This window comes from Camellia sinensis, chromosome 15, assembly GCF_055761805.1.
Source record: "Camellia sinensis isolate YWXY chromosome 15, ASM5576180v1, whole genome shotgun sequence".
Lineage (NCBI taxonomy): Eukaryota > Viridiplantae > Streptophyta > Magnoliopsida > Ericales > Theaceae > Camellia > Camellia sinensis.
Genome location: NC_138975.1, coordinates 93,592,871 through 93,601,493, shown reverse-complemented (window position 1 = coordinate 93,601,493; position 8,623 = coordinate 93,592,871).

Genomic DNA, 8,623 nt, shown 5'->3' with positions numbered 1-8,623 from the left:
GCAGAAACATCCAGAACATGAAACTCAATGTCCTATTACGCCGGGCCAACCTGAGTTCTGATCCGTACTGTCCCCATCACTTCCCGACTTGTATTGTCATAAGCCCGAATCACTTGGGCTGTTGGTACGAAATCTGCCAGCTTCAAATCGATGGCATAGGCCATACGCGACGGACACACATTAATTACAGATCCCGTATCAACCAAGACAACTGGTATCCACTTCTCTTTAGACTCCACAGAGATGTACAGCGGCTTGTTGTGCTCGGAGCCCTCAGGCGGCAATTCTTTATCTGTAAAGGTCAAAGTCGGTGAAACACCTCCAGGGAACACCAGTCCCACAAACTGCACAGGGGTTGTGTCAATAGAGAGCTTAGTGTGGACGCGTCCTTGGGCTTTATGCCACCACAGTTCGGACTCCCTTTTGTGTCACGGTTCTTAGTCTGAACCAAAGAGTCCAAATCCGGCAAATCGTTTTAAGAAAACAGATTTTTAGAAAAGAAGTGCCAAACATGGACTGCTTTGCCAGATATAGAGTCGCCACCTAAATATTTTTTTAATGGGGGAATTTAGGAAACCCTGACTCGTTTGCCTAAGGCCACGTGTCCGTCATTACCAAAGTTGCCTCGACTCGGGAACTTGGGTACGATTGGGGAAGGTCAGCTCTGAGCACCCCCTCTCGCCCGATCCGAAGAACGGCCTCTACTAACCATGCTATCCAATTTTGAAAACGTTATGTGTTCTTATTCCGGTTAATTAGCTAGAATTACTATGTGATGCACATAGCAAAACAAGTATAGACTAGATCGCCTAATTTGGAACAAAGCATCGCATATCCGTTCGTTTGGAAAATGTTTTGAAATTTGCTACTCGCGAGTAGGCTAAAACACGGATTTTGATGAGTTGTTCCAACTCAAGCAATCCAACCTTCACCCACAGGCATTCAAGAAGTTCATATCAGATAAGCATCTAGCCACATGGTAAGCATGCTGTCATGTTAACATTCACACTCGTGCGAGATGCTAAAGCACAAAATACTTACAGTGTACTCCAAGCCAAAACAAAGAACTCGTTAGCAATCAATGTATGATCCAAGTCCATGTTAAGTGCCTAATGCAACGCATACAGAATGCAATTAGGATAGGCTCGGCTAATCCTAGGATGGCATGTGAAATGCAACCATTTGATGCACATATTCAAGTTGGATTTGAAATACTTATGCAGTTAGCATGATGCGCCAAGCCCGGTGCATGCAATAATAATGAATGATGCACACATGCATAGCATAAGGTATGCTAAATTAAATATGCCCTAATACTAACCATCAAAGCAGGTAAGTAAAAGGGAGAAAGAAATGGGGGTTGGAAAACATGCACACACGCACCCACACTTATTACAAATTCGCCCTCACTCGGAGGGACCAAAAGAATAATATAATTAATTAACCTACAAGCTAATTAATTATTATAGACAAATTAAACTAGTTAAGCAAATTAACTAATCTAATAAAACAGTAAATAGCCTCGGGAAGAGGGCCCAATGTAATGCATGCTCAGTTTCGTTCGGAAGTCCACTGCCATGCACAAGTTGCCTCTGTTTTTACTGTTTGGCACCTCTGAAAATTGCACAAACTCCAAGGTTGCTTCTCTAAGTGCTGTGGAACACCACCGGCCATGAGGAATGGTCACCGGCCATGGGGAATGGTCATCGACCACCTGTGGACATATCGGCCACAAATTGTTGGTCGGTCGGCACTGTATGTAGCCGACCGACCAAAACTTCCTGCATAACCTATTTTCACAGCAGCAGAGGGCAAAACAAGGCATGGCAATGCATTTCAAGCAATGTTTGCACCAACCACACTCCTTATCATGTTTATGACTCAAAGGAGGATGGTCCTCGATTCTCGAACCATCAATTGCGCATTTCAATGCGTGATGGCCCAAGAAACCAAGTGTGCCATTTCAATGTAGAATGAAATGCACATAAACAAACAATGAGCTCAACCTCTATCATACTCAATTCAAGAGGCAAAGCATGCATGCCCATGCAATGCAACCTAGGCATGCGAACTGGGCGTGCAATATGAACATGAAGACAAGTATGCTTGGCACACAACCTAAGCTAGCAAGCATGCAAGCATGTAATAACTATGCTAATGATCAACATGCAAGATGTAACCTAATCATGCAAGTGTGTAAGGCATGCAACATGTTATTCAACCTAGTCAAGGAAATGCGTGCCAAATGCAAGTGTCACTTAAACATGCAACAACAATACATGGTAAGTCAAGTAAGCAATCAACACACAAGGTAAGCATGCCACAACATGCAAAGGAGGGACATACACTAATTTGGACAGCTCTCTATTAGGCCCAAAACAGTGGCCAAATGCCATGGAAATGAGAGGCAAAACACACACAAGCATGCACATGTTAAGGCCTAAACACTTAAGCATCAAGAAGCATCTTTTAAGCACACTTAAAAGGGAATAATCATGGACATATGGCATACATAATGAGCTTTGTGAACATATAGGAAATGATGCCAAATCAACCTACCAATGCAAGCTAGGCATGCAACCAAGCCCAAGGACCTAAAACATGATCATATGACATATGAAGCAAATGACCAAAATGAACCAAAACAGTCCTAAATCATGCAAAAGTAAGCCCTAAGAACCACTTAGATGGCATCTAAATGACCTAATCCCAGAGGCATACACAATAGCACAAACATGAAGCATGAAACCCCAACCTCTTAACACATTAAAGGGGCATCAAATGTAAGCATTCAAGCATACCATGAGGACTGAAATGACATGGCAAATGGTTCCAAACCACTGAAACAAAGCAAGTAAAGCATGCTCCACACTCACACACCCAAGGCTAACAAGCCAAAATGCAAGGTGGCTATACTAAGCATGTCATGGTCGACCAAAACAACCAAAAACAAAACTTAAGCATGCTAAAACAAACACAAAAGCTTCACAAATCTAGGCCAAAACAAGTAAGCATAATAGGCTAAATGCTAGGCACATGTTAAGGAAAATCATAGCATTACAAGACATGTATTCAAGGCAATCATGGTGTGTCTAAACCAACATAAAACAGTGCTATAGCATGGCAAAATAACACTAAATAGCAGCTAAGATATGGCCAACATGAACCTAAATAAGATGCTCACTCAAGAGGCTAAAATGGCCCTTTTCAAGGACAACAAGGAGAGGGGGTGGCCCTCTCCTTTGTTGGACCTCAAGGCACCATCCTCACCACTGAAATCCTTCAAGATTTCAGTGGTGAGGAGGCCCAAACAAGGTGGTCCTGGAGCTCAACCAAAATGGCCCAAAATGGGGCCAAACAAGCCCTAAGCGGAGTCAAACAACCCCGAAGCTCAAAACACTCTTAAACAACTATTTAGAGCAGGCAAAAATAAGACTTTTATATGTTATACACAAAGTCTAAAAATAGTTGCAAGATAGGTAAAAAAGCTATGCAAAAATAGGGAATAAAGGGTGAAGTTCTTACCCTTGATGACCCTCTTCAAAAATGGAAGACCAGCGGCTTCCTTAGGTTCAAACTAGTCCAAGACCTCCAAGAACAAGCCCCTTATGCCTCAGCAACTAAGGTATGGTGTAATGGTAGGTGTTTGTGTGCAAAACTAAGACCAATCACACACAAAACACTCAAGAGAGGGAGAGATATAGAGATAGAGTATGAACAAACCCTAACCCTAAAACTCAAAGCTCTGAAAAATTTTGTAACCCTAATGGAGGGAGAAGAGGCTCCCTCTTATAGACAATCCCTCTTGTAAAGCTTTCCAAACAAGCTAGTCAAGAGGGAGATCCCTCCATACACGTGTATGGAGGGGAGCAAAGTGTATGCCAGCTAGCACAGCAGGCATAAAAATATCTGCAAAAGAAGATGAACAGTGGTCGGCCTACCAAAAATACAATTTGACCAAAATAGATGGCCGGTCGACCATCTAGAGTGCCGGTCGGCCAAACATTTGGCCGATGGTAACAAAACATAGCCAGTGGCCTCAAGCCATGGCCGGTGGAGTGTGGGGATGGCCAACAAGCCATTCCCTGCCCTCCAAAGCAAAAACACAAGTGTTTGGTGCAAAACCAAACACAAAACAGTCGAGTCGATAGATCCTGAGGCAAGGCGCGTAACCGAGACCTCCGGGAACTCAAGACAAACACAAACAAGGATGATCACCGAGTGTTCAAACGGTGACGTCCAAGTCTTAAGGACGGTCAAAAATGGGGTGTCTACAGTTACCCCTCTTTGACAGAACTCGAAAGTCATAAGAATGACGGGGGTGAGTGTCAAAGCCCAGAGACGACCCATTTGTGACAAGGCCGAAGACTTAGACAAAGCATGCACGACAATAAAGATATGCGCCCGAAGGCAGGGGCAAAATGCAACTGATAACGCAAGAAGCCGAGCATAACTTATGATCATGCAAAGAAAGCTGTAACGAAGCATAACATGCAACAGTTTTAAGCTAGCATACAACAATCCAACTACACTACAATGCAGAAAGGATGTAAGAGAATTATGCAATTCTCGATACGTCTCACTCGGAGAATACAATACCTGCGCGGTTCGTCTGGTTGCACCAGTTTCAAATGAACCGTACATACAATATCGTGCCTGTAAAAGAAGGCAACTTAACAGGTACAATATTGTTAGCAACATGCATGACAATGCAAAATGATATGCAATATATACAAAACTATGTATAAACAATGCAAACGATAATACAATGCAATTGAATCATAATCGAACCACGAGCGGTACAAAACCACACAAATGTCAAAGAGATGATGGAGATGCAAAGTCTGTCTACCATAGAAAAGGTGCGGCAACCCTCAAACCAACATACCAGCGTGGAATAGGCGCGTACACATGCAAAACTATGAGTGATGTTGACGGACACAAGAACAAATAATTGGGTGGAATGACATAAGTGGGGAAGTGACCCGCTGAGGAAAGACCATGACCTTAATGCTGGATGCAAAAATTACACTACAATGTAATATATGCAATGGATAAGGCACGCGGGCCAAACCATATATTGCCTAGGAAAGGCATGGACACATACAAACTACGTCTAACACAGATACGGTGCCGTCACCCTCAAACCAACATACCAGTGTGGAATAGGTGCGTACACATAATATCATAACTGCGCTTCAATGTGAAAGATATGGGCACATACCAGACCAAGCTCAACATGGAAAGGCGCAAGCCATAGGTGGGGGTGATGCAGTGAATGCATGCAATCTACAATGCAATATATACAATATGCAATGGATGGTATGGTATTTACAGTGAAAGTGAAGGCAAAACATGCGTATCGATGCAAGTGAAGAGTGCACAACTATACGGGTGGAAGCGAAACATGTGCGTTAACGCACGTGAAGAATGCACGACAATGTAGGTGGAAGCGAAACATGCGCGTCAACGCAAGTGAAGAATGCACGACAATGCGGGTGGATAATGCAGTAAATGCATGCAAACTACAATGTAATATATACAATATGCAATGGATGTAGATGTAATATTTACAGTGAATGCATGACATATGCAGTTTATAATGAAATGCATGACATATGCAATATATACAACGTAATGCATGACATACAATATATACAACGTAATGCATGACATATGCAATATATACAACGTAATGCATGACATATGCAATATTTACAATGCATGCACGACATATGCACTATTTACGATGAAATGCATGACATATGCACTATATACAGTGGATGCATGAAAATACATGATAATGCATGCTATTTACAGTACATGACATATGCATTTTTTTTTTAAATGCAAATAATGCATGTTGTTTTTGGTTTTTCCTTTCGAAATGCAAATGATGTATGTTTTTTTTTTTTTTTGAAATGTATGTTGTCTGGAATGCGCGACAACGCAAGTTGCTTGAAATGCATGAAAATGCATCATTTCGAAATGCGCGACAACACGCGGCTTGAGATGCATAAAAAAATGCATGATTTTGTTGTTGTTTTTTTTTTAAATGCATGAGAATGCATGATTTCGAAATGCGCGACAATGCGCGGCTTTTGAGATGCATGACAATGCAAATGAGGAAGATGCCTAACAACGCATGTAAGGTGTGTATAGCAACGCGTGACGAGGATCATGCATGACAATGCAGACGCCAAAGGTTTCGCACCTTCGAAGGATTTAAGGTCTCCTAGACCGAGCGTATTTAAGGTCTCGCCAGACCGGGCGTATTTAAGGTCTCGCCAGACCGAGAGAGGTGCATAACAATGTAAGTAAGATGAGCATGGAGATACGAAATGCGTGCACAATAATGCGAATGAAATGACGTATAACCAACGCATGTTCACGACAAAGCATTTGTAAACCAACTCTTGCGGGGCAGCTTTTGAATCTTGCAAGAGGCAAAAGGATAACAAAAAGGATACACCTTGCACATATTCGGGGATGGCATGCCGAAGACGCGGTCCGGGGTCAAAATGGAGACCGGTTAAGCTTCAACAATGCCTATTCTTACACTGTATTTTCTGATAACAGATAGATAACAAACCGCATTTCATTTTTCAGATCACCTGGCAGCCTTGGGCTCCATTGCCAGCTGCGATGCGGGAGCGATTTGCCAGTGTGGAGGAGACTGCTCGCTTTAGGATTTTGCTGGAGGGCCCTGTCTGTCAGGCCTGGTACCTGGGTGAGCGTTTTCTACGCCAGACCCTGGGTTTACCAGAGCAGATAGTCCCGGTTCACCCTTCTGACCATATGAGGGACACCAAGAGATTCACTCCCGAGCAGATGGTTGACTACACGATCGGCTGGGACTCGACACGCATCAGAGGCATAGGCGACTACACAGAGTACGTCCGGACCTACATTATGCGGCCTTTGAGCAGTGGCCGTCGAGCTGAGAGAGAGAGGCCTGCGGCGTCAGCGGCTGGAGTAGGAGTAGGAGCAGGAGCGGGAGCAGGAGCGGGAGCGGGAGCGCCGAGGGTGGCTCGGGCCCGTGGCAAGAGCGGAGCTCAGAGAGGACGGGGGGCTAGTTGGCCAGCACTGCCCGTGACCATGACATGCCCAGGGCGTGGTGGGGTGACTTACCAAATCCCCATTGCTCCCCCTCCGGCTGATCACGAGCTAGTCGGGTTCTACGGCTTGCCTCCAGTATGTACTACTGCATTTTGCATTCTGCACAGTTAGTTCATTTCAATTCATTTGATATTCCGCAGAATACTGATGCTTCTAACACTTTTGCAGGCTTCCTCCGAGTACACTCGCCAGTCCCTGGAGTTGACCGCCTCTGTGATGGGGATGCTCCAGCAGAGCCTCGACCTTCTGGCGATTTACAGTATTCCGGTATGTTCTTCTGACCACGGTCTCAAACCATAAACTGTTTCACACAATCTGATGCACAACACAACACTTGATACACGGCCCTCACGGCATCTGATACACTGTACTCATACACTGCATTCGACACTGACACACTGTTCGGAGCATTCATACACTGTACTCATACACTGCATTCCGAACTGATATACTGCTCACTATATTCACACACTGTACTCATACACTGCATTCTGCATTCGTACCTTGTTTTGCGTCGCACGGCATACTGATGCGTTTGCCTTTTGTACTTTTCAGCATCCCTTCCAGATTCCTACTGTAGGAGGTGCTCCAGCTGGACCATCCGTTCCTGTTCGAGGGGGAGATGGAGAGGGCCGAGTATACCCCCACACCAAGGTGGGGCGCACTCATGTTGGGAGTAGCTCACGGGCACCAGTTCCTAACGATGATGAGTCTGAGGCGGAGTTATCTGAGGAGGAGACCGGAGATGGCACTGACTCGGGCTCAGATGACGGCGCTGATGATGATGCTTCTGGACCTTCGTCCAGGAAGAGGACGAGGACGGACCTCTAGGCCTGAGACCATTTGACATTGATCCAGATTTTTGCTGTTTTTCTTCTTCTTGTTTTCCTTTTCTTTTGCGGGTAGCTAGGGTACCTTGTACTGCCGCGGGCAGGTTTTTGTTTTCTCCAAAACTTTGTACTTGAAAAAGATGATGAAATGAAAAAAAAAAATTTGTCTAAAAATTGTTACATTTGTACATTTCATACATTGCATCGCATTGCATCATGTTATACCTCAATGTAAATGAGATTGATCTCCTGTTCGAAAATCAAACATTTGTATTGTAATAACCAGGTAACGAACCAGCTAACAACAAAATAACTTAAACAACCCACTGCTCAGTCCGAACACTCAGCTCATGCTCTGCTGGGGATTAATCTGCATACAGCAAATCCTGAACAAACAGTTCAGTCTGACAAGACGGAATACAAAGGTTGAATTTGCTGAATCTGAAACACACTCAGATGCAATCCGGAATCCATATGCTCATTGTTTTCACGTGACCTGGGTTGAACCTCCGCGGCTTTACGAAAGAACCAAATCTGTTTTGCACAAATGTGGAGAATGGCACAGCACTCTGAGCACAAAATGATTTGTTTTTCAAAAAAGGGTTTCTCAAACCGGGGTATTGAGCCTACGACTGAACTTAGTGAAAAAGACTCAACAGCGAAAATCAAAAGGT